The sequence below is a fragment of the Staurois parvus genome, unplaced genomic scaffold, assembly GCF_062004578.1.
Source record: "Staurois parvus isolate SC_StPar_1 unplaced genomic scaffold, SC_StPar_1.0 ptg000347l, whole genome shotgun sequence".
Taxonomy (NCBI): domain Eukaryota; kingdom Metazoa; phylum Chordata; class Amphibia; order Anura; family Ranidae; genus Staurois; species Staurois parvus.
This window is the reverse complement of record NW_028318143.1, coordinates 14,999,912-15,025,871: the sequence shown is the minus strand read 5'-3', so window position 1 is coordinate 15,025,871 and position 25,960 is coordinate 14,999,912. Positions and strand designations below refer to the sequence as shown.

The 25,960-nt window shown below is 43.9% G+C and overlaps 1 protein-coding gene across 2 annotated transcripts in view; it reads left to right on the top strand.

The window, feature by feature from the left end:
• The window catches only part of RAB3B (RAB3B, member RAS oncogene family), a 166,950-nt gene that overhangs the window by 111,854 nt on the left and 29,136 nt on the right, over positions 1-25,960 (top strand). The gene's annotated exons all lie outside the window — the stretch shown is intronic.

Below are 25,960 nucleotides of genomic sequence, written 5' to 3'. Positions count from 1 at the left end.
GGGTTCTAACTCTTCCCCATTTATCCAAAATTATAACATTTAGTGTGAGTGTAGACAAGCAATTTACAGGCTGTTACAGGCTGTTTTCAGGAGCAGAATTGCAAATTTTTGGCCCCATAGACTTCAATGGAGGCCCTTCCATTAAAGATACAATAGAGATGACAGGTGCATGGAACCTAGGCAGTATCAATAAGTTTAAACCTGTCTAATAAATATCCGGTGTTAAGATGCAATAGTCCATCCACTTGGCAAGCTGTGTAGAGAGCAGAAGCCAGCTCCAGGAACATGTAAAGCAAGAAGGGAGACACAGCGCCTCTAAGTGTAGACTTGCAACTTTAATAGTAAAAACAAGGGTAAAAAAAGAAAGCTCAAATTTTATCAGTGAAATACAGGTTCATATGCTGAAACGGGTGACGATCGCCTGAATGTCCGGCTCAGCACTGGTGCAGCAGACGTGTAGGTGGCGTGGAACAGTGAAGCTGGTGGGCACCTCTATTCCAGGAAGCCGAGATGGATCGCACAGTGGAGTGCAAGCATCCGTGGATGGATCGCACAGTGGAAAGCAAGCATCCGTGGATGTATGGCATTGTGATGTCACCAAAGGAAAGGGAAGAGCAGCAATGAGTTTCTGAGCATGCGCAAAGTCTCAATCAAGCATGCGCACTCCTTTGTCAAGCTGCTTAACATCAACACTATACGTCCACGGACGCTTGCGCCTCCACCATGTGATCTATCTCAGCATTCTGGAAAAGAGGTGCCTGCCAGCTTCACTGTTCCACGCTGCCTACACATCTGCTGCACCAGTGCTGAGCCAGACATTTGGACAATTGTCTGCCTTTTCAGCATAAGAGCCTGTGTCAGGAACCATCGCGACGCATGGGTCTACACATGTGTAGGTGTCTGCCGAGACGTATAGGTTGCAGGGCACTAGGACCCAGGCGCACCCGTCGTCTGGACAGTACTAGGCAGGCATTGGGACCCAGGCTAAGCCTGTCAGGTGCAGGGCGGGCTATTTAAACTAGCCCTGCACAGACACTTGTTGCCGAATGGTCTTTGTATCCTGTTACCTGTGTGTGAGTACTTCTGATCTGGATTGTTTTGACCTTGTTGCCTTCTCCCGTCCTGACCCCTTGGCTTGCCTGACTCTGCTCCTGGATGTTCCCGTTTAGATCGGACCTCCTGGTATTGACCCTGCGTGTGACCCGACTATCCTTTGCCTACAGTTTTGTACCTTACCGATCCGCTAGTTACCGACCCGGCCTGCATGACTCTGATTTAGCTCATCCATCCATCCACCCCGCAGGGATCATTAGGCTCCCTTACATCAGACTCCTAGCTCTCTGGAGCCCCTGTCAGACTCCTCTACTCCTGTTGGAGATACCTGGTAGTTGCGACCTGGTACCGGAGCGCTCCAAGTCCATCCCCACCATCAGGGGCCCTGGTGAACAAGTGCTCCGGTGCTTAGACTCTGCACTCTGGGGAGGCTCTACCGGCGGACTGATAGAGGTGCTGTCAGGTGGTCCGTTACAGCCTGTATCTCACTGATAAAATAGGAGTGTTTTTTACCCTTGTTTTTACTATTAAAGTTGCAAGTCTACATTTAGTGGTGCTGTGTCTCTCTTCTTGCCCTTCCATTAATGTCTATGGGACCAAAAAGGCAAGATTCTGTCCCAAAGATAATCATACTTTTTTGAGCTTCACATGACAGACAACAAGCGGCACAACACTCAGGTGCAAACGGGCCCATTGAGGATAATGGGATTCTCTATCTTCAGCATCATTGCGCTTTGAGAAAAGGCTCAGATGGGGGGAGTAAAAAAAAAAAAATTAGGCTGATGACAAGTCAATTTTGTCTCTTCCCTCACTTTCAGTCTTGGTGACAGTGATCACCAAGACAGAGGATTAATCTCCTGTGGGGATACAAAGAGCTGTAACAACCGGACAGGGCTGCTAGCCCTCTATCCAAAACATTTACATTTATTTATATACACTTTGTGCTTGTAGTGCCTAATGCTTGTATTGCTTCTTCTGGAGGTCTCTGCTACCAGTCTAAAGACTTGATAGAACCTTTATGCAGAGTCTATAGCGACAAGCCTTCAAGTGATTTTGGCGTATTTATGGCCGCACAACATTATAAGCCTTCTCCCGTCAGATTGTGTTTCAAATAAAGTGTGATGCTACAGATTCAATTCTGAAGGATCAAGACAAATCAGAAAAAAAAAACATTTTTACCTTTTCTGGAAAGTGATTTCTTCTATTTTTTCATGCATTTTGTGAAAATAGTTAATCACAGATGTGCTAACACAATACTGAGTTTAGTATTTAGTCCTTGGGGAACAACAGCAGCTGTCCAAACATTGTATCACTTGTCACAGGAGCACTATTTTCAGATCAAGCACACAGGATCTGTATACACACAGCTGCTCTGAACCCTGTGACATGTACAGATGTCAGTCTAATAGAACTTCCAATAGGTCTGACTCATTGATGACTAATGTGAACACTTTATGATTTATTTAGAGAAAAAATACAAATTGCTTCTTTATGCTGTGAAAGCAAAGCTAAAAATAGTGCATGAGCGCTGCCTTAGTTGTCAGAGAATTTTTGGTTTATTCAGACAGTTTGTATATGTACCCTGACGGACAGCTGACCTAACTTTTCTCTACTGCAGTTGAATAATTCAGCCTGGTCATCTATCTGCCTCCAGCCTGTGATTGGACAGGAAAGGAGCAGACTGATGAGATTATCTCTCTCCCTCTATCTGCAAGTCTATGTCAGAACATGTGTTTGCAGCAAAGCCTGATTGGCTCAGATAGTTGACCCTCCCTCTACTTGTCTGGGTTCTGTCATTTCGAGGACAACAAAGGCTGATATCAAGAGAGATGCTGGTACTTATATACCGTATTTTTCGCTCCATAAGACGCACCTAGGTTTTAGAGGAGAAAAACAAGAAAAAAAATATTCTGAACCAATGGACTGCAGACATAGTACAGGGGATGACCAGAGACTGCGGACACAGTACAGGAGATGACAAGAGACTGCGGACATAGTACAGGAGATGACCAGAGACTGCGGACACAGTACAGGAGATGACCAGAGACTGCGGACACAGTACAGGAGATGACCAAAGACTGCGGACACGGTACAGGGGATGACCAAAGACTGCGGACACGGTACAGGGGATGGCCAGAGACTGCGGACACGGTACAGGAGATGACCAGAGACTGCGGACACGGTACAGGAGATGACCAGAGACTGCGGACACTGTACAGGAGATGACCAGAGACTGCGGACACGGTACAGGAGATGACCAGAGACTGCGGACACGGTACAGGAGATGACCAGAGACTGCGGACACGGTACAGGAGATGACCAGAGACTGCGGACACGGTACAGGAGATGACCAGAGACTGCGGACACGGTACAGGAGATGGCCAGAGACTGCGGACACGGTACAGGAGATGGCCAGAGACTGCGGACACGGTACAGGAGATGGCCAGAGATTGCGGACACGGTACAGGGGATGGCCAGAGACTGCGGACACGGTACAGGGGATGGCCAGAGACTGCGGACACGGTACAGGAGATGACCAGAGAGTGCGGACACGGTACAGGAGATGACCAGAGACTGCGGACACGGTACAGGGGATGGCCAGAGACTGCGGACACGGTACAGGAGATGACCAGAGACTGCGGACACGGTACAGGAGATGACCAGAGACTGCGGACACGGTACAGGAGATGACCAGAGACTGTGGACACAGTACAGAAGACCAGAGACTGCAGACAGTAAAGGAGATTACCAGAGACTGCGGACCTTTGGGGAGGGAGGGGGAGCGGGTACCTGAATTTGACAGGTACCCGCTCCCACTTCCGTGGAGTTGTACTTCCTTCTTCCCGCGGCGGCTTCTGTGACAGCCGGGTGCCCACTGCACATGCGCGAGTAGCGCTGCGCTTTGCGAATGGCCCGGAACCTTCTGGGACCTGTCATGTGTCCCAGAAGACACCGGACCATTCACAAAGCGCAGCGCTTCTCGCGCATGTGCAGTGGGCACCCGGCTGTCACAGAAGCCGTTGCGGGAAGACTGCAGCACTGGAGCGAGGTACAGGTAAGGTCCTGCAGGAGAAAAGAGCTGAGCGGCCGGCCCGATATTCTGACATGGTGGCGGTAGAAATACCGGACTGGCCGTTTTACATTCGCTCCATAAGACGCACTGACATTTTGCCCCCTTTTTTGGGGGGAAAAAGTGCGTCTTATGGAGCGAAAAATACGGTAAATTATATGTAAAAGATAAATTTAATAATCTAATAATAGGTGGATTACTTAACTTTATACCTGCCTGAAGTTCAGGTTCTCATTTGATTCATATTTCCACTATTTGTCAGATGTATATTTTCTTTAGATACTTTTTTTTTTTAACAAAATGATAAATTGCACATTTCTGTGAACAGAACAAATTAAAGAAAGCCAAACACAAGCAATGCTTCAGATTTGGATGATGCCTGCTGAGAATAATTAGGATGCCAAGCTGCATACCTGTCATGTAATGCTGAAACCTTTTCCAGTGCTGGTCTAGCCTAAATAAAAGCAGAAATGCCATCCTAAATCACTGCTGTCATTGGGCCATTTAGGCAATAAGGATTCTGTACAGCAAGCTAGGAATTTGCTGCTGTGCAATTATACTTCTAAGCAAAATTCTTCTTCTTGGCTGACCGTACACTATGCCAATTTCAGGCAGATGGCAAATTTAAAACTGACAGGTGTAATAACCCACTTCAGTCTATCCTGAACTCAGCGGCAGACTCATCCACCTTACCAACCGCTCCTCTTCTGCCACCCCCATCTGTCTTTCCCTCCACTGGCTCCCGATTGCCCAACACATTAAATTCAAACTACTAACACAGACATACAAAGCCATTCATAACGCTGCCCCAAACTACCTCACCGACCTGATACCCAAATACCACCCAACCCATAATCTTCGCTCCTCACAAGACCTCCTACTTTCTAGCTCCCTGGTCTCCACCTCCCACGCCCGACTGCAGGACTTCTCTAAGACTTCCCCCATCCTCTGGAACTCACTACCCCACTCCATCAGACTGTCACATTCCCTCCTCACCTTTAGGCGCACCCTGAAAACCCATCTCTTCAGGGAAGCCTACCCCACCCTCACCTAACAACTGATCTCCTCCACTCCTCCTACCACTCCATCCCCCACAGCCACTTCCTCCTGTACCACTATTCCCTCCCTCCTAGATTGTAAGCTCGAAAGAGCAGGGCCCTTGAATCCCTCGTGTTTTGTTTTGTCACTGTATTGTCTCATGTTCTGTCCCCAACTATAATGTACAGCGCTGAGCAAACCTTTTAGCGCTATATAAATATTGTACAATAATAATAATAACCCTCCCTTATTCTATACAAACTGAAAAAAGTGTTGCCTATAGTCCTACTTTAAGAATAAAATAGCAAAAGAGTGCTAAGGGAAGAAGGGAATCTAAGAGTTAAAAAAACATACAAATTAGGGTTTGCCAAGGGGCTAAAATATTGCTTTAAAAATGTTACATTACACACAACAGTAATTCATGACTAAAAGCTATAGTAGCATTCATTTATAAATGCAGAACAGGACTGAAGCCGTCAAACTGATAGCTGACGTCTGTAAATTACACAGAGAAAATGCAGCTCTCCCTGTGTAATCATCTGAGCTCTGTGACAGTCAGGCCCCAGTGCAGGACATCTGAGCAATGCAAAAGCAGAAAAGGCTCCTGACTCAGCCTGAAGTGGATGATCTGGCTGTACCTCTCTTTTCTGCAGCTGGATCTGGATCAGTGTTGGATCCCAAAACTTTCAAGGTTAGGTTTCTGCTACTTCTATCTTGTTTCTCTGACCATTGGCCTCTTACTCCTTGACTAAGACCCTTGTACAATCTCCCATATAGCTCTCCCTGTTTGTTCCTCTGTGACTCCCTGGGATCTGAATTTGGTTCTCTGTGCTTCAAAAACCGCCATTTAAAAGAGAAGTATGGGATGTTTTTTTTTCATAATTATACTTACCAAGGTAGATGCAGCACCGACAGCATCAGTGTCTTTGTCTCCAGCATTGTGCAATGTATGGATCTATTTCAGGGATCAAGCTGAGCTATGGGAATATCACAGGACAGACCATCTAGCCTTTAAACCAAGTTGGGTGAAAATTGGTCTACTATACCTTTATATCATAAACCATAAGTGACAGCTATGATTTTGGGTGATATATTCTGTGTAGTTTCATTATTTTAGTACAGTAAGCTCGAAGGAAAAAGAGTATACAGAAACTTAGCCAATTAGACGTTAGCATCAGTTTCTAAACTGGAGTGGGAAGTGGGGTGTAAAGCAAACATTACTTGCTAATTGAAAATTGGACCTTACTTGACCCCATAAAAATGTCTGTAGTTTAGTAATGTGGCCTATCCCACATATGTCCTATACCCTATAATGCTATTAACTTACCTCTGAAACCACATTGCAGTATTTGTCCAGAGATTAAAATTCAAAAGGAGAACATATACATCAATACACTTCTTATTAACAGCAGCAAATACTATTTTTCTATTTTTTTTTATTAAAAAAACTGCCTCTCTTCCCTCCACCAAAATATATACTACAATCTAAAGTGAAGGAAATAAGTATTTGATCCCCTGCTGATATTGAATGTTTGCCCACTCACAAAGAAATAATCAGTCTAAAAATCGAATGGTAGGTGTATTGTAACACTAAGAGACAGAATAGCAACACAAAAATTCAAAAGAAATGCATGTCTAACAAATTGTGCACTGATTTGCATGTTCATGAGGGAAATAATTATTTGATCCCCTATCATTCAGCACGATTTATGGCTACCGGGTGTCTTTCATACAGGTAACAAGCTGAGATTAGAAGCAGTCTCTTAAAGGGAGTGCTGCTAATCTCATTTTGTTACCTGTATAAAAGACACCTGTCCACAGGAGCAATCAAACAATCAGATTCCAAACTCTCCACCATTGCAAAGACCAAAGAGCTGTCCAAGGATGTCAGGGACAAGATTTTAGACCTACACAAGGCTGGACTGGGCTACCAAACTATCGCCAAGCAGCTTGGTGAGAAGGTGACAACAGTTGGTGCAATCATTCACAAATGGAAGAAACACAAAACAACTGTCAGTTTACACTGATCATTTCTTTGTGAGTGGGCAAACATTCAAAATCAGCAGGGGATCAAATACTTATTTCCTTCACTGTATACTATGGTTACCTTATAACTAATTTCTAAATGTAAGACCCTATACAGATGATACAGTATATTTTCTATAAATTAATTCATAACAATATTGCCCCCTCCTAAACTACACTCAAACATGAAGCTGTAATCCAAAATGATATTATATTTGAACTATTATCTAATTTAATGCCTCTACAGGGATAATAAATTATAGTATCATAAAAAAATAATAATATTCCCCTCCCAAATATTAAACTTTTATCTATAATGAGGTTTGCCTTAAAACGTAATACTAAATGTAATGCCACTTTAGAGATAATTTCATAGTGAATATTCAATTTATTGAGTACACGCTATAAAATAATAACAATAAAGACCTTCTTCCACAAACTCCTTGATATTAAACTTCAATCTATAATGTGATTAACTTAATAATAAATCTAATACTAAACTTCACCCATAATAAATTACACACTTTAAAAAGAATTGTGATCCCCCTCTCAAACTACCTTTACATCTCAAATCTCTATAAACTTGCACTACAACTAAAATCTATATCTAGTAATGTTATTAGGGTATTACACTTATATATAATAGTAGTTCTAGAAGTCAACCCCCCCCCCCCTCCAATGGTAAATCCAACCCACCAAAATTTGTGGTAAGATCCTATTATAATTTATACCTAACTATAAGAATATTACAAAGATAAATTGGATTATATATACAGTAATAGAAAAAAATCAAATGAAAGCCCTCCCCCCACACTTCTCCATAAAACTCAGATCTTTAAGGCCCCATTCACACATCCAAATAGGGCAGGACAGTGGATTTCTGTGGCAAGAATTTGTGAATTCTTGTGCCTGGTGTGTGGGAGCAGCAGTGGCCACTTAGCCTGTACAAAGCAATAACAGGCTGTCAGGAGCCGAGGTTGTCCACTAGTGTTCACGTGTATCTGCACATCCAGCAGTTGCCTGCAGCTAGGGATAGGTGCCTGGCCCTGGTTGTAGACGGATTGTACCTGAATTTGACCTGTTACAAGCCTCTTGCAGGCTTTTTACAGCAAATAGAATTGTTCTGTGTAGATTTGTCTGATGTGCATCGTTTAAAGTCCCATGGGCAAATAATAATGTGTAGTGTACTGTTGAAATAGGGATGGAAGTGCACCACTTTTGTGCACCAGATCACAACCATTCTTTTGTTTGAAGGAGGAGGAAGCAGACATCACTGTGCTGGGTCTCCTTCCACAGACTGGGACAGGTTGAGGACTGGATGTGTGTTATATGATGATGGCCACTAGACTAGCGCCAGAAAAAAGTACTGCAAGGGAAATCTCTGCATTGAATGTGAATATCATAATAAAAGCTGGTTTCGTAATTTTAGCTTTAGGCCCCATGTACACGGGACACTTCTGAACGATGGAAACTGACTGCTGGAAAACGTAGGTTAAAAAAAGTCTGTTTAGCTGAGTTTGCATAACGCATTTATAAGCGTTTTTTAAAGATAAGCATAGGAGAACCTCCCAAATGCCCAGAATGCACTGAACAGTGGTAAATGATCAACTATTTCAGACTGTTTCAGGGAAATACAGAGAGTAGAAGCAGAGACAGCAGTATGTGTAGAGATAAGCTTAGGTGTGAGTTGCTCATTAACATTTATTTTGTTTCCAAGGGTGGGAAAGGTGACTGGTGAAGTTAGTCATGAAGGCCACCTGGCAGGGGGTCTTCCTGAGGAATTTGAGGTGTGAATGGTTATTAACATATCTTTTGTTTCCAAGGGTGGGAGAGGTCTGAGGTGTGAATTGGTCATTACAATGTGTAACAAGCTTGGTAGGAACATCCTGTGTTCAGTGTTTTGAGTACCTTCAAAACGCTTTGCAAGCATTTTTCATGATGAAAAAAGGCTCTGGACAGCATCGGGAACTGGAAGAGTTAAAAAAAATGAAACCACAAATGCTTATAAACGCGATTTGCCGCATTTAGCCGCATTTACAAGCATTTCGTGTTTGAAACGCTGATAAAATCGACTGCTGAACGCAAGTTTTCTGCGTTCAAAAAACCGACTGTAAACTCAAATGCCTGTAAATGACTGTAAACGAAGATGTGTACATGGACACATAGGAAAACATTAGGGAGAGTTCAGAGGCTGCTGAAAAAAACGCTGAACAGCTCCTAAACGTGAGTGTAGATATCTTATTTTTGACTGGAGTCCTGCTTTAAAAGTTTCTTGTCAATGCATACAGTGCAGCAGTTCATAAACGTATGCTAAATTTATCTTTTTCATAGCTTCATAGATTACCATACAGAACACCATCTAATCTGGTAACACTTGTAGCATTATTACTTCTGTGTTATTTGCAGATTTAAGGTATTCTGGGTTTCCTGAGTGTGACAGAGGATGAAAACACTTTATTTTTATCGTGAGAACACATGTACCTGTTGATTTCGTCTGCTATAACATTATTCTCTGTGTTTAACAACTCAGTATAAAGAATACAGTTGAAGATGCCAGTGAACAAAGCTGCTGAACTCCGTTCTTTCCAGGGATTAAAGTCTGGTTGTTACACTATATAAACTTTTCTTCCTGACCATCTTACCTAAATGTGCTGGTTGGACAACCCAATCAAAAACCGTGGGCATTAATATTGAGTTGCCCCCTCCCATCCCTTGTGGCTATACCAGCTCAACTCTTCTGGAAAAGCTTTTCTCAAGATTATGAAGGATAGGAGTTTTTGGCCATTTAGCCAAAAGAGCTTTTTTGAGGTCAGGTACTAATGTTGGATGAGAAGACTTTTTGCTTGCAGTTGATGTTCCAATTAATTCAAAAGGTGTTCAATAGGGTTGAAGCCAGGGCTCTATGCAGGCCACTGGAGTTCCTCCACATCAAACTCATCAAACCACATTTTTATGGAGCTGGCTTTGTACACAGGGGCTGTCAAGTACCTGGTCGAGGCTGAGCTGAAGGGAGTGCTTTCCCTTACACCTCCTGCCCGTTTCTCCTGAAGATGGTGACAGACTATAAAAGGGCATAGAGTGGCACGGGCGTCTGGTCAGAGATCCTGGATGGAAGACCCTTGCAGCGGGTGCCAAGCAGCACGCAGGCTGGTGGACTGGCAGATGTGGAGACACAGCAGCAGGTGCAGAACAAAAGGCAGGCTGGTGGACTGGCGGATACGGAGACACATCAGCAGGTGCAGAACAACAGGCAGGCACATGCAGGATCTCGGATAGTCAGGCAGAAGTCGGTAACAGCCCGGCAGCAGAGGTACAGGATTAGGATCAGAGACGGAGGCTGGAGTCGGTAACAGGCAAGCAGAGAAGGTACCAGAGCAGTGTGCAGAAGCCAGAGTCGGGTCACAAGCCAGAGCCAGCAACAGGGTATCAACAACAAGCAAAGTCAAACAGGCTGGATAGAAACAGGAACAAGCGTGGGATCAGGTCACGGGCAATAGAAGCTGATGACCACTTAGCAATCCTTTGGTCAGCTCTAGTGCAGCTTTAAATAGTCAAGTGGGCACCAATTACCCATGCTGTTGCGTGTGCGCACAAACATTCGCGAGCTAGGGCACGTCCAGGTCTCACTCTAAAATTTCTATTGAGAGCATGCGCATATCTTCGTCACTACCACACATACGATTGCCTTTACAGGGGCACAATTGTACTGGAACAGAAAAGGAAGACCCTTTTCTGTTCTAGCATGATAGTGCTTCTGTGTACGAAGCCAGCTCCATGAAAACATGGTTTGATGTGGAAGAACTCTAGTGGCCTACCTAGAGCTCTGACTTCAACCCTGCTGTACCTTCCAAACTTTTGCCACAAGTGCACAATTGTCTAAAATGTCTTTTATATGATGTAGCACTTGTAGAACCCTTCACTGTAAACACCTAGACTCAATAATTTGAAGGGGTGTCCACATACTTTTGACCACATAGTGCAGCTGTGATGGTCAAGTGCCCACAAAGGTTTGGCTGTGTAGTGTTTATATTACTCCACTTTGCACAAAATCTGTTGGCGCTATCTTAATGAGTAACTCTGAACATAGTCTCTATTTTGGTGGAAGTGGTAGGATTTGATTGGGTCTTCAGTGCTGTCTGGGATCTCAGTGCAATAAATGCCTCACTTTCTCTACATGACAGACTGAAATCTTGGCTTTTCTGCCAGGCTGTATATATCAGCCATATAGATCACTGGCCAGCATTTTCTTTATATATTCCAGCATAAAATCCACCTGAAAGAATGTGATAAATTTGACCTACACCTTATAGTGAGTAGGAGGAATATTTGTATTTTTTTGGAATTAGATTATTTTGTTGACCATTGACCACTTTAATAACTCTTTCACCTACAGATTGATATCCCATTTGAAAGAGAATGTGTAATTATCTTTTATTGAGTCTGCATAGCTCATCAGTATACACAGCATGGCAAAGTGAGCCGGATCTGTGATGTGAGTGTGTCTGTGAGATAAGGACCTGATGTTTGCAAGTTATTCTGAGCAATGCCTGAGAGGTGCTTTACAGAAACAAGTCACAGAAGACTCTTTATTTTTCAGTTATCTTCAATAGACCAGTCATGTATACCCCTGGCACCAGCGTGACGGAAATCAAAATGGGTTTGATTGTTTTTTTGCTTCTGCTGTCATTTGTTACCTGGAAGCAAGAGCAAATTTTGCCATCCTGCTGCCTTGGGCGTACACGATGACACCATCCTTTTGTACAAGCTCATTTTTGTCACTTAAAATTTTTTGCAAAATAGAATAAATTATTGAGAGCAGGTTATTGTCTGTACAGATTGGCTACACCAAAGAAGAAATTTGTTGTTATCTTGTGAACCTTGTCTGCCACCTACTATGCTTTATTTGGATTTACTCACCCGTCTAGAGGTGGCCAGATGAGGGAAAACTAGGGAAAAATATTTAGGATGAGTAAATTGGTGCTCCTCACCAATGCATATAGGTTGTGCAGCCAGCTATAGGGCTAGTCACACACATTGATGGATGCAGAAGCCAGCGCAGGATAGAGAAGGGAACTGCCAGTTCATTTAAATGCCATTGGGCAATGGTGAATAATCCACACTTTGAAAATTGGATTGCAGGGATGAACTTTCTTCATCCCTGTATATTCACTTATCACTGGTAATAATAGATTTTATATTTGGTGGCATCTTCTGTCCTAGACCACACAAGTGCCTTAAACAGTAGTAAATATGGTCCTACCTGAATGACAATAGATGTCTCTGTTTGGCACTACTCTTGTCTATTAGGACAACAGGTAATGCGTAGATTAGGTATGTCTGAAAGCTTTATTAGTATGCATGTAACAGTGAAATCAAAAGCCCAGATGTCTTTACATGGATATTAATGGCTCCATTTCTTAGACTAGTTAAGTGACTTACTTGTTATGCTCCATTATCCTGCATCCTGCCTTGCCTTTCATCCAGTTCAGTACTGTCCCCACATTGCTGGTCAGACTTTTTAGTACTAGCGTGGTTCATTTCCATCACATTGATCTATGGAGCCACCCTTGTGTGCATGCCCCCAGCTGGGACTACACCTGAATGTATATGCTATGTGAAAAAAAGCACAAAGTGTGCAAAAACTTCATTCATTTTATTACTAAGCCTCTTGTTAATGCACTAAGAGCCAAACTGATATGCATGCATTGTATTACACCAAATCATGATCCAGTTCTGGTGTCATGTGACCTGCCTCAATGCACGGCTGTATCGGCAAGCTAGCGCATTTCGGGGGTCACACCCCTTCCTCAAAACTATGCCCAACAAATTCTCACATCCTTATATATAAGCGCACTAAAATTCCATTTCCAAAAAACCCTCCAGAACAAAAATGCGGGGGGGGGTGGAATATATGCTATGTGCTATACTCTGCATGCACCTACAGCAGCACAGTCCACACCAAGCCATGTCCCTACTCCTTCCTTCTTCCAAACACATTGGTGGACACCTGCTGGAACCTGCAGTGTCTCTTGGGCCCTGATGCTCAGTGACAAGAAGTTCTGGAAAGCTACGCTGTATGAGCTTGCAGTGGTGGACAGTATCCATAGTGTTTGTGTTCACATATCTTGATAGCTACAGTACATACTAGGGAATGTCAAGCAGATTGCTTAGAACAGCGGTTCTCAACCTGTGGGTCGCGAAACCTTTGGGGGTCGAACAACGCTTTCACAGGGGTCGCCTAAGACCATCGGAAAACATATTACCGATGGTCTTAGGAACCGAGACACCGCTCCTCTATCTGTCTCCAGGTGTGGGCGGGATGACATGCCGCCCCTGTCATCTGGCCACACCCCCGGGATCAATCCTTGCCGGTGATTGGCCGCCGGAACTGTAGCTCAGGAGAGGCACACAGGCGGCCAATCACCGGCGAGGAGGTGGAGCTTGGAGAGGAGCCGAGCGGCACCGCGAAGATCGAGCGAGTGAAGAGGAGCAGAGCGTCCGGAGAAGGAAGACAGCTGACCGGTAAGTCTCTGTACCATGGGAGAGGGAGGGAGCGAGTGAGCCCAGGCTGGAGTAGAGGTCAGCAAGGTAAGTATCATTGGTGTCAGTGGGAGGAATAGTGCCCCATCATTGGTGTCACTAATACCAATGATGGGGCACTATTCCTCCCACTGACACCAATGATGGGGCACTATTCCTCCCCCCACTGACACCAACGATGGGGCACTATCCCCCCCCACTGACACCGATGATGGGGCACTACCCCCCCACTGACACCAATGATGGGGCACTATTCCTCCCACACTGACACCAATGATGGGGCACAATTCCCCCCCACACTAGTATCAATGATGGGGCACTATTTCCCCCCCCCTCCCACTGACACCAACAATGTGGCACTATTCCTCCCACTGATACCAACGATGGGACACTATTCCTCCCACTGACACCAACGATGTGGCACTACTCCTCCCACTGATACCAATGATGGGACACTATTCCTCCCACTGACACCAACGATGGGGCACTATTCCTCCCCCCACTGACACCAACGATGGGGCACGATTCCTCCCCCCACTGACACCAACGATGGGGCACGATTCCTCCCCCCACTGACACCAACGATGGGGCACGATTCCTCCCCCCACTGACACCAACGATGGGGCACGATTCCTCCCCCCACTGACACCAACGATGGGGCACGATTCCTCCCCCCACTGACACCAACGATGGGGCACGATTCCTCCCCCCACTGACACCAACGATGGGGCACTATTCCCCCCACTGACACCAACGATGGGGCACTATTCCCCCCACTGACACCAACGATGGGGCACTATTCCCCCCACTGGCACCAACGATGGGGCACTATTCCTCCCACTGGCACCAATGATGGGGCACTATTCCCCCCACTGACACCTATGATGGGGCACTATTCCTCCCACTGGCACCAATGATGGGGCACTATTCCCCCAACTGGCACCAATGATGGGGCACTATTCCCCCCACTGGCACCAATGATGGGGCACTATTCCTCCCACTGACACCAATGATGGGGCACTATTCCTCCCACTGATACCAATGATGGGGCACTATTCCTCCCATTGACATCAGTGATGGGACACTATTCCTCCCACTGACACCAATGACGTGGCACTACTCCTCTCACTGCAAAATTACAGTTATGAAGTAGCAACGAAAATAATTTTATGGTTGGGGGTCACCACAACATGAGGAACTGTATTAAGGGGTCGCGGCATTAGGAAAGTTGAGAACCACTGTGTATAGGGTGAGAGTGCTGTGTCCCTCTCATCAAGTTGTTTTCCTGTATTACTACCCTGTCACATGAACCTCTGATGGAAACTGGTAGCTATTTCAACCCGCATTACGAAGGCATGACCCCTGTTGTCACTATGCAGGAAATCACCCTGAGAAATACATAGTTACATAGTTAGTCTGGCTGAAAAAAGACAAAAGTCCATCCAGTTCAACCACAGAAAAAAAAAAAAAAGTTATAATCCTATACCCTCAGTTGCACAATACCATACAGCTATTGCTGGAGTGTATGGAATCAGGAAAGGAATGCAAACAGGCTGCAAATCAGCAGCACCAAGGTGCAACAAAGGATCACAAAATATTGAAAACAAACATTTTAAATAATAAAAAATAGACTTTTTGTGATAGGTTCCCTTTAACTATAAATTGCAACAGACATTTTTAAAACCTCTCCTCTGTAAGAACTTGCATGAGGACAAGTCAACAACCATTATCCTCTCTACGCTCTGTCTAGATACTTAGCAGTTTCACAATCATAGCTGAAGAGTTCCCAATTCACCTTCTATCCCATAGGTACAATTTGATGCTGTGGAGGAGTTTGAAAGAGTCTGTAACCTTCTCATGGAAAGTGCTCATTTTACTGATGCCGCTAATTGCTGTGCATAATCACTGGATATGTATAAATTGCTCTGCTCAGCTGCAGGCAAATGGATCAGGTCATTAACAAAATGACTTGTCATCAAAGATCGACTTGACCTGCACAAAAATACAGATGGACCTTTGGAGTGTTTGAAAGGACAGATCTTCTGTGGTGAAATGGCAGCTTTTAACCTGCTAAGCTGACAAATTTAGACACCAATCATAAAATCTTTATTTAAATACATATTCTGTTACTGGCTTATATCTTTTGATTTAAGAAAGATAAGAATGGAGGATTAGATTAACTGTAGGCTCCTTGGAATGCCTCATTAAAGCAGCAATTTTTGTGACCTTTTTTTTCAGAATACCATTTTTGAAGGACTATCATAAACAATACTGTGGGGGTTGTAAATACCACACTGTGGGGGTTGATTTACTAAAACTGGAGAGTGCAAAATCTGGTGCAGTTGTGTATGGTAACCAATCAGCTGCATATTCAATTAAGCTTTGACTAAATAAATATATGGAAGCTGATTGGTTTCTAGCTGCACCCGATTTTGTACTCTCCAGTTTTAGTACATTAACCCCAAAATATTATTGTATTAATAGCGTGTGGGCCGTCTATCAGCACAATTTATAACTTCCTACATCCCAAGCTTTTTTAGAACATAGAATATATTCCAGGACCCCCCCTGGAACAGTACCAATTTCCTATATGTGTGATGAAACCATCGATTATTTTCACTTTTTTTGTTTCACTGTTTGCACAAGCCCCCAACACCTCTACAACTCCCCAGATGGGCTTCAACCACACCATTTAAACTCACAAGCTAATATTACTGTATTACTAACAAATATAATGTATTACAGATACTCATGTGCCATCATTATTGCAGATATGTGTTTATTATTATTACTATATACAGAATTTATATAGCACCAACTGTTTATGCAGTGCTTTACAACATAAGGGCAGACAGTACAATTACAATACAAATTAATACAGGAGGTTTCAGAGGGCCCTGCTCTTTAGAGCTTACAATCTAAGAGAAGTGTAGCATGGATATGTGGTTGGCGATGGGAGTTGGAATTTTCTACTTGTTTTGTAGACTTGCATTAACATTGATGACACAAGTATCTGTTATATGTCACATTTGTCAGTAATATAATACACCGACCATTGTTGAGGGCTGTTACACTTTAGATTGACTTCTTGCTGTTTTCTTTGCTCCCAATTTGTGGGAGGGAGTCACTGGAGCAGTGTTTGATTTTTTTAAAGTAGAACTATAGGCAAACCTTTTTTTCCGTTTTGGATAGGGCAAAGGAGGGTTATAACACCTGTCAGATTTCTTTTCACCATCTGTGTCCCATTATGGAGGTAGCGCTACCCTGCAGGGGCTGCTTGATAATGCTTGTCCCCAGTGGTTGCCCTGACCTTGCAAGCCGCCCGACGCCTCTGACACTCTCAATTCAGACATATTTCAATAGTATAGAATAATAGAGAGAGACACAATTCTTTAATAACACCTCTATATTAGTCTTTTTCAAAAGAGTAGACCACAAGGATAATGGGTTTAGGATATACAACTTCAGTTAACTCATAAAAATAGAACACTGGTAAAATAGGAATCATCAGTTAGCAACATTTAACACGTTATACATTCATGAGTAGTGAGCTTTAACTATTAAAATTCAACACCAGCAGTAACCCTAGGTTCACACCTCAGCGTTTTCTGCAGCGTTTTTCAGAAACGCAGTACATTCCATTTAACATGATTTCCTATGGGACACGTTCACATCTGTGTTTTCTCCTGGTGCATTTTTTGGAAAGGGTCAGGGACTTTTTTAACACAAAAAGTAGCGTTTTTGGTTCTATAGACTTCAATGGAAATGCTGCAGAAAAGCATTGTATTGCATTTTTGCCACATTTTGTATTTTAAAACTGCCTAGCTACAAGAAGAAAAGAAAAAAAAGAAGATCACTAAAAACGCAAAATGCATCAAAAACGCAATGCAGAAACGGCTCAAATGCAACCTGCACAGGTGTGAACCTAACCTTAGAGGGAAGAAAACGCTTGTTGACTTATCAGCTCCCTCTAGGCGCCGCAATGGTGGATGCAGAGAATTATTTAAATGTATACACCGTCATAAATAGATGTAAGTATCCTATTTTGAATAATATTGGCCTTATAAGAGAAGATGTTCCTTTAACTACAGATTGCAACTTGAGTCCTGTGATGTTTAAAGTTCCTGATATGGTGGTGTCCGTTGTCTACTGTTAGCAATGGTGGAGCTCATAAACAGCATTGAATACTGATAATTTAATGAAGTTAAACAGATAGGTTGTGGTACTGCTCAAAGCAAAGATCTACAAGTACCGAGGTATAAAGGTGTCTGCATGCAGTGATGACAAAATGAGGTTGGGCATCTGCCCGCTCACCAATCCCATGGTGTAGTATATTGTGTGTAATAAATAAATACATGCATGTACGTACATACATACATACATACATATACACACACACTGCTCAAAAAAATTAAAGGAACACTTTTTAATCAGAGTATAGCATTAAGTCAATTAAACTCCAGGGATATTGATCTGGTCAGTTTAATAGCAGAGGGGGTTGTTAATCAGTTTCAGCTGCTTTGGTGTTAATGAAATTGACAACAGGTGCACTAGATGGGCAACAATGAGACGACCCCCCAAAACAGGATTGGTTTTACAGGTGGAGGCCAGTGACATTTTTTCCCCTACTCATCTTTTCTGACTGTTTTCACTAGTTTTGCATTTGGCTAGGGTCAGTGTCACTACTGGTAGCATGAGGCGATACCTGGACCCTACAGAGTTTGCACAGGCAGTCCAGCAACTCCAGGATGGGCACATCAATACGTGCCATTGCTAGAAGGTTTGCTGTGTCTTCCAGCACATTCTCAAGAGCATGGAGAAGATTCTAGGAGACAGGCAGTTACTCTAGGAGAGCTGGACAGGGCCGTAGAAGGTCCTTAACACATCAGCAGGACCGGTATCTGCTCCTTTGTACAAGGAGGAACAGGATGAGCACTGCCAGAGCCCTACAAAATGACCTCCAGCAGGCCACTGGTGTGAATGTCTCTGACCAAACAATCAGAAACAGACCTCATGAGGGTGGCTTGGCTCAACGTCCTCTAGTGGGCCCTGTGCTCAGTGCCCAGCCCCATAGAGCTCGATTGGCATTTGCCATTGAACACCAGAATTGGCAGGACTGCCGCTGGCGCCCTGTGGAGAGAGAGAGGAGAGTGAGAAGGAGAGTGAGAGAGGGAGAGATGGCCACTTTGCTAGGAATTTACTCTTCACTTTGGGAACTAGTACCAGCACTCTATTGCCAGGGTTGAAGATACAGATCTTGGCACCCTGGTTATAAACCCTTCTCTGGGCCTCCAGGGCTTGCTCCATATGTTCCCGTACAAGCGGAATGATTCTATCCTGCATCAGCGAGATATGCTCCATGACACTTCTATAGGGCGTGGTCTCTCTCTCTCCCACGTTTCTTTTGTGACATCTAGCAACCCCCTGGGATGTCTACCATACAGTAGTTCAAAAGGTGAGTAACCTGTAGATGTGTGCAAAGAAACAAACAGAGGGCGCATGGGCCTAGTGCATTACCTTCTAAAAATGAGATTTATTGAATAAAAAGTAGTATACTCGCAAAAGAATAAAATCAAAGGCACATCACAAAAAAGACAGCATGGTCCAATCTCCCTAGATGGTGGCTGTTGGGGGACTGTAGGCCTCCAAATTGTTGACGCATTTTGGGGCAATCCCCCAACAGCCACCATCTAGGGCAGGGGTGGGCAAACTTTTTGACTTGAGGGCCCCAATGGGTTCATATATTGGACCCGGGGGCCGGACCAAGAGTAGATGAATGATGTGTATGTGTCATCCATAGTAAGTATAGTAATATTCCCCCATAGTAAGCATAGTAATTAATCCCCCATATAGTAATTCATCCCCCATATAGTAATTCGTCCCCCATAGTAATTCATCCCTCATAGTAATTCATCCCCCATATAGTAATTCATCCCCCATAGTAATTCATCCCCCCTATAGTAATTCATCCCCCATATTAAGTCCCCAAGTCCCCCCTGTGTCAATTCACTTACCTTTGCTCCGCGCGTTCCTCTCGCCGTGTTCCCGCGCCGTTCCGGTGTAGCATGAAAATCTGTCTCCTATGAGGATCTGTCCCCCTCGACGTATCTGCGCATGTGCCAGTTTCAGGCATTAGCAGCCGATCGGCGATCTCCGGCACATGCGCAGATACGTCGAGGGGGACAGATCCTCATAGGAAACAGATTTTCATGCTACACCGGTCTGTGAGAGGAGCCTAGCTCCGCGGGCCGGATTAAAAGGTCCACCGGGCTGTAGTTTGCCCATTGCTGATTTAGGGAGATTGGACCATGCTGTTTTTTTTGTGATGTGCCTTTGATTTTATTCTTTTGCGAGTATACTACTTATTATTCAATAAATCTCATTTTTAGAAGGTAATGCACTAGACCCATGTGCCCTCTGTTTCTTTGCACACAGCGTCTTTGGATTTCCCTGGTTCATTGAGGGCAGCAAGGCTTCCATTCCCAAAAAGTACTCCATGTGGGGTTGCTGACATTGTGGAGCTCATCGTCCAGCGCAGGAGTTTCGGCATTCATTTGCTCATGCTTTTTTATCAAGTAACCTGTAGATGCCTGAGGTACCTCTTGTATAGCAAACATGAGGAACAGTAACAAAAAATCCCAATTTCTCAAATTTTTGCCCACCACCTTTTTAAGCATGTTTTTGAGTGTCTTGTTAAATCTCTCCACAAAACCATCAGTTTGGGGGTGGTAGACAGTGGTACAGAGATGGGAGGTTTTGAACAACTTACACAATTCTTTAGTGACTCTGGACATAAATGGTGTGCCCTGATCCATTAATATCTCTTTTGGAATACCCACACTACTAAATACCTGGACAAGCTCTTTGGCAATAGCCTTAGCAGAGGTATTTCGCAAGGGAATGGCCTCAGAATACCGTGTGGCATAGTCCAGTATTACCAGTATGTGCTGATGGCACCGGGCAGACTTTACCACTGGTCCCACCAGATCCATGCCAATTCTTTCAAACGGCACTTCAATTATCGGTAAAGGTACTAGTGGCGAAAATGGGGTGATGGTGCAGAATACTGATACTCTGATACATGACTCACAATATTCTTTTACCTTTGCATGTAAACCAGGCCAAAAGAATCTCTGGGTTATTCTCGCTTTACTTTTCCCTATACGCAGGTGTCCACCCACTATATGACCATGGGCTAAATCTAATACTATCTGGCGATAGGGTTTGGGGACCACTAGCTGCTCCACCACCTCCTCCCCTTGCTTTACCACTTGAAACAGCAAGCTAGTTTTAAGTGCCATGTAGGGGAAAGACACCCCTACATCAGGTTAAACCAGTTCCCCATCAATCATTTTAATGTTTTCTCTGACTCTATTAAGTGTGGAGTCTTTCCAGTTGTTCTGTACAAAAATCCTCTTTTCTGACCTCTTAGTCAGGCACCACATTCTGTCCATTCTCATTAGAGCCAGAGATAATTTCTTGGTCAGTGTACTCAACCTCTGTGTTGGAATCCAGCTCCTCCTGCTCCCCAGCCATTACAGAGAACGGAAAAGGATCTACCCCTTCCTTGGACACACTTCATGAAGTAATGCGGGTACCACTCCCAGCGAATGTGACACAGAGCCCCAGGGAGTATCAATCTCAACCATAGTAGTCTGGTAGTCACATGTATCACAATGTATAGAGATAACCCCAATAGTGCTAGGGTGTAACTTTGCAGGGTTTATAAAATCCCCTTTTGACTAAGGTCACAACACTACCAGAGTCTAGCAGAGCAGTTACTGGCTTTTGATCAACTGAAATCACACACATTTGCGCTTCCATTTGGCTCTGACATGCTGCAGTACATAACACCTCAGAAAAAAAAGAGGCGTGCGTTTTTCCAAATAAGCATTATCACATTGCATTGGTTCATCATTTAGGGAACTGTTAGCAGCAATATGGCCTAACACATGGCAACGATAACATTTTATCGGTCCTGCACCCACTCCTCTAAACGGCCTCAGGGACCTTCCTGACCTATTTGGTCAGTCTCCAGGTCCTGAGCCCATAGTCTCATTATCTGTAGCAATAGTCTTGTAATTTTTCCCCGAGCCCTTGAACCCTGGAATAGTCTTACCAGATCCTCTGGGCGGTTTCTCACCCCGCGAGTCATTGGGGTGGTGCATGTGTGTGCTCAGTAGGTCCTCATCCACAGTATATCTCTCCACCAGGTGCACCAGCTGGTTTGCAGTCTTAGGATCTCCATGTCTGACCCACTTCCGCAAAGTGGCAGGGAGCGCAAGTAGATACTGGTCCATGAGCACACACTCCACAACCTGAGGGGCTGACAAAGTCTCTGGATGGAGGCACTTCCTGTTGAGATGTATTAAGTCAAACATCTGGGAGCAAGGTGGCTTGTCAGAACTATATGACCACCTTTGGACCCGCTGAGCCCAGACCGCAATGGTGATGCCCAGTTGCGCAAGAATTTCAACTTTAATTTCTCATAATCCTGGGCAACCTCTGGTTCCAGGTCATTCTAGGATTTTTGGGGTTCACCAATCAGAAAAGGTGCTAGCAGTCCCGTCTATTGCTCCTTTTGCCATCCTTCCCGATATAGCAACTTTCCCAAATGTTGAGGTTGAGGTAGGCTTATACATCATCTGCCAGTGTCATCTTTTGCAGGTAATAGCTGGCACGTACCATTCTCTGTTTCACTGGCAGCAGACCCCCTCTTTAATTCCATCAGGTGTTAGGCCATCTCCTTAAGGAGTTCTCGGTCTGCTTGTTGGGCCTCTGCAAACTGGTTATTTCCCTCCTGCTGCACTGCAATGGCCTCTGCAGACTGGCAGTTGGTTTCCTGCTGGCTTGCTGTGGTCTGCAGCAAGGCTCTTATCACATCCTCCATCTTCCCATTTGTTAAGGAAGTTGCCTGCATCCTCCACCATATGGGGGGGTTAGCTCAGGTGAGGATCACCTGATAAAAGGCAGTCCAGACGGCAGATCTTTCTTAAAACTGTCCACCTGCAGCCTCTCTGACTCCTGTAGGAGACCTTCTGTCTCTCTTGGGTGGAGCCCTGAAGTATTCCTAAACCTGCATTATAAGGACTGTGGGCACCTGGGCACACACCCTGCTGTTCCTCCACAAAACCCAGACACTGGGTTGGAGATTCCGTCCCACCCAAGACACTATAGAATCTCCAAACTAGGGAGCCCCATCCAGGACTACCAAAACCTGGAGAAAGCTGCAAAAGCAGTTCTCCATTCAGAACATATGTTCCCTGGTCCTGTACTCAGCAAAAGTGCAGACCCTATGTCCTTTTGCTGACCACTTACACAGTGACAGAAACTCGTACTGTCACAATATGTATATTCAGAATTCTATCTTTAAATGCATGAACTGCTTATCGTTTTTAGAACAGAATATTTTCATTAATGTGGTTCTTTAAATCACCATGTAAAGAGGCTATAACATTAAAGATGTCCATCCCGAAATGTTTAACATTTTTGGATGGTGGGTGTGAGAGTGCACTGTGGGTGAAACTACCAATATATAATGGGTTGTTGGTATACATAACAGCTGACAGCAGCATGCTGTTTCCCAAGTAAAGCTTAAAGCCCAACTCCAGCCAAAAAACTATTTATTTTGTTTTGCATAGAGTGGAGAAGCGTTAATGTAATTCAGAGGCCTCCAAACTCTTCAGCTTACTGACCTCTTAGTTAAGTTGCAGATTGTTATTTAGCACCCCAACATTGACTGTAGGAAATTATTTTAATAATTACTACTTTAAATAGGAGTACTATGAAATATAATATTCAAGTGAATACAGTGGACACTCTCTTGGTATCACCAGCTGGTATAATTCTGAATTTAGTAAAGTAAATGCACAGAAAATAATTCTTTGGTGCCACTCTTATCTCTATGGGCATAGTCACTGGCTCTCCAACACAGTTTGAAGTGGGTATACTCCATGGCTCTCCAGTGGAGTTTGAAGTGAAATACTTGCTGGCTCTCCAACAGAGTGTGAAGTGTGTATACTCAATGACTCTCCAACAGGGTTTTAGGTAGGGGAATATGCTCAGTACGGGAAGTGAACATAAAGGTTCATCCTTTCTGAGTGCTGACACACAACACAAAGCACTCTGGTAAACATCTTAAAGCGATTCTAAAGGTTCTTTTTTTTTTTTTTTGGAAAATAACAAACATGTTATACTTACCTGCTGTCTGCAGTGGTTTCGCACAGAGCAGCCCCAATTCTCCTCTTCTTGGGTCCCCCACAGGCTCTCCTGGCTCCTCCTGTCTGTCGGGTACCCCCACAGCAAGCAGCTTGCTATGGGGGCACCCACTGCTCCGTGTGTCCATTCATGCCTAGAATGCATGAAGGTAAAAAACCTTGAGCCTTTACAGCCACTTTAAGGTCCCTCTAGCTGGTGGCTCACTATCCATCCTTGGATAACACCGTCTTAACACTAGCTTCTTCACTTTTAGGATAAAGAACTGGCTTGGAACTCTACAGAGACCTCAAAAGAGTCATTGACTCCAATTGACCTAACATCAAACATCTATTGACCCCCTTCAGTAATTTTCTGACCCCATAGATATTTTATCTACCGTTTTGATAGTCTTATTGACCCTTTGGGGAGTCATTATTTGACCATTTTGGGCAGCCCTGGATTAGAGCTTCTGCTCTTTTTTTCCTGTGTCCTTATTGTGGACAATTCCTTCCATTTCCTGTCAGGACAGGGAAGTAATCAGAGATATTTCTTATGGAGAAGCAAACAAAATTACAGTTTAGATGTGTATGGAGGGTTAGAACATTTGACAGTGTTTTATTGGCATCTGGGCCTGTCCGTCTCAGTGACAACCACTTTCCATATTTTTTTTGTCCTGGAGTCACAGGAACAGGAAATGAGTTGAACAGTGAGGTTGAAACAGAAAGAAAACTCTGGAAAAGGTTTAACGTGGTTGTAAACCTTTTATATGTACCCTGTTAAGTGACTATCCTCAGGTAATACACAGAAATGAAACAAATCCTCCGACATAAGTTGTACCTGTATATCTACAGCCGTCTTTCCCCTACATCCATTCAAAGTGCAGAATTTACACAAGATCTCTCAGCTCAAAAAAGCAGAGGGTGGAGAGCTGAAGTTACATCCATGAGGAGAGCTCTGAGAGCTCATTGGAGGGAAAGGACACACCCCCTTAACATAGCACACAGGAACAAAACTGAGCCTGTCAATCAGCTGGAGTTCCCTCCCCTGTCACCATTTTTCTCTTGGTGTCAGGAAAACTTGTCAAAAGTGACTCATGCTGAAAGCAGAGGAATGAATTACCAGACAAAAATGACACTTAGTGCTCTGGACTGAGACAAGCACACACTATAGAAGGATATGCTTTTTTCATATTCATGTTTGAGGTTTACAACTACTTTAAAGCAACATTAAACCCTAAAACAATGTATTATTTAAGGTTACCAATTCTTACATGTGGTGGCTACATTAGCTTTCATTTGTTAAAGTGGTTACATTCTAAAAGTGTTTTACTTTAATGTATTCTACCACAACCCCCCCCCCCCCCCCCACACACACACACACACACACCTTCCATGACTATCTGTCCTACCCTCCCAGACTCTGACACTTACCTTGCTCTTATCATCGCTCCAGCACTGTCTCCAGAGACACTAAGGGCAGCTGAGCCATAGGTTCCTGTGCAGGGGGTGGGGGAACACTCAGGAATATGCATGCAGGGGCCAGAAGGAGAGAAGGTGATAGCACGGGCAGGGGACTGCCAGAAGAGGATGTAAGGGACCTCTTATTAAAAAAAAAAAAAAGACTTTACCATTTTTTCCCCTTTATTTTCACCTGGGTCCCAAAAACAATACAGGTAATAAAAAAATAACCGCAAACAGCGCAACAGAGCAGCTTGCTTTGTAGCTTCCTCTGTCTAATAGAGACCTTAGACTGAGGTGTCTGATATGGAATGAGCCCAGGCTCTAATGACTCATTGGAGTTCTATGAAGGCAGTGCTTCTTTTGGCACAACTGAGCCTTATGATATGGAAAGATGAGAGTGCCACCTTCTGGTTGGAGATTACATAATAGTAATATTTGCAAAACGTCATATTTTCCTAACTTCAAAAATGTATTTGAAGTCCATGGTATTATAAAGAATGAAATAAAATATACATCCACTATACCTTCCTTTTTAAGTACATTACAGATTTGAAATTCTTACTATCATTTTTTTTAG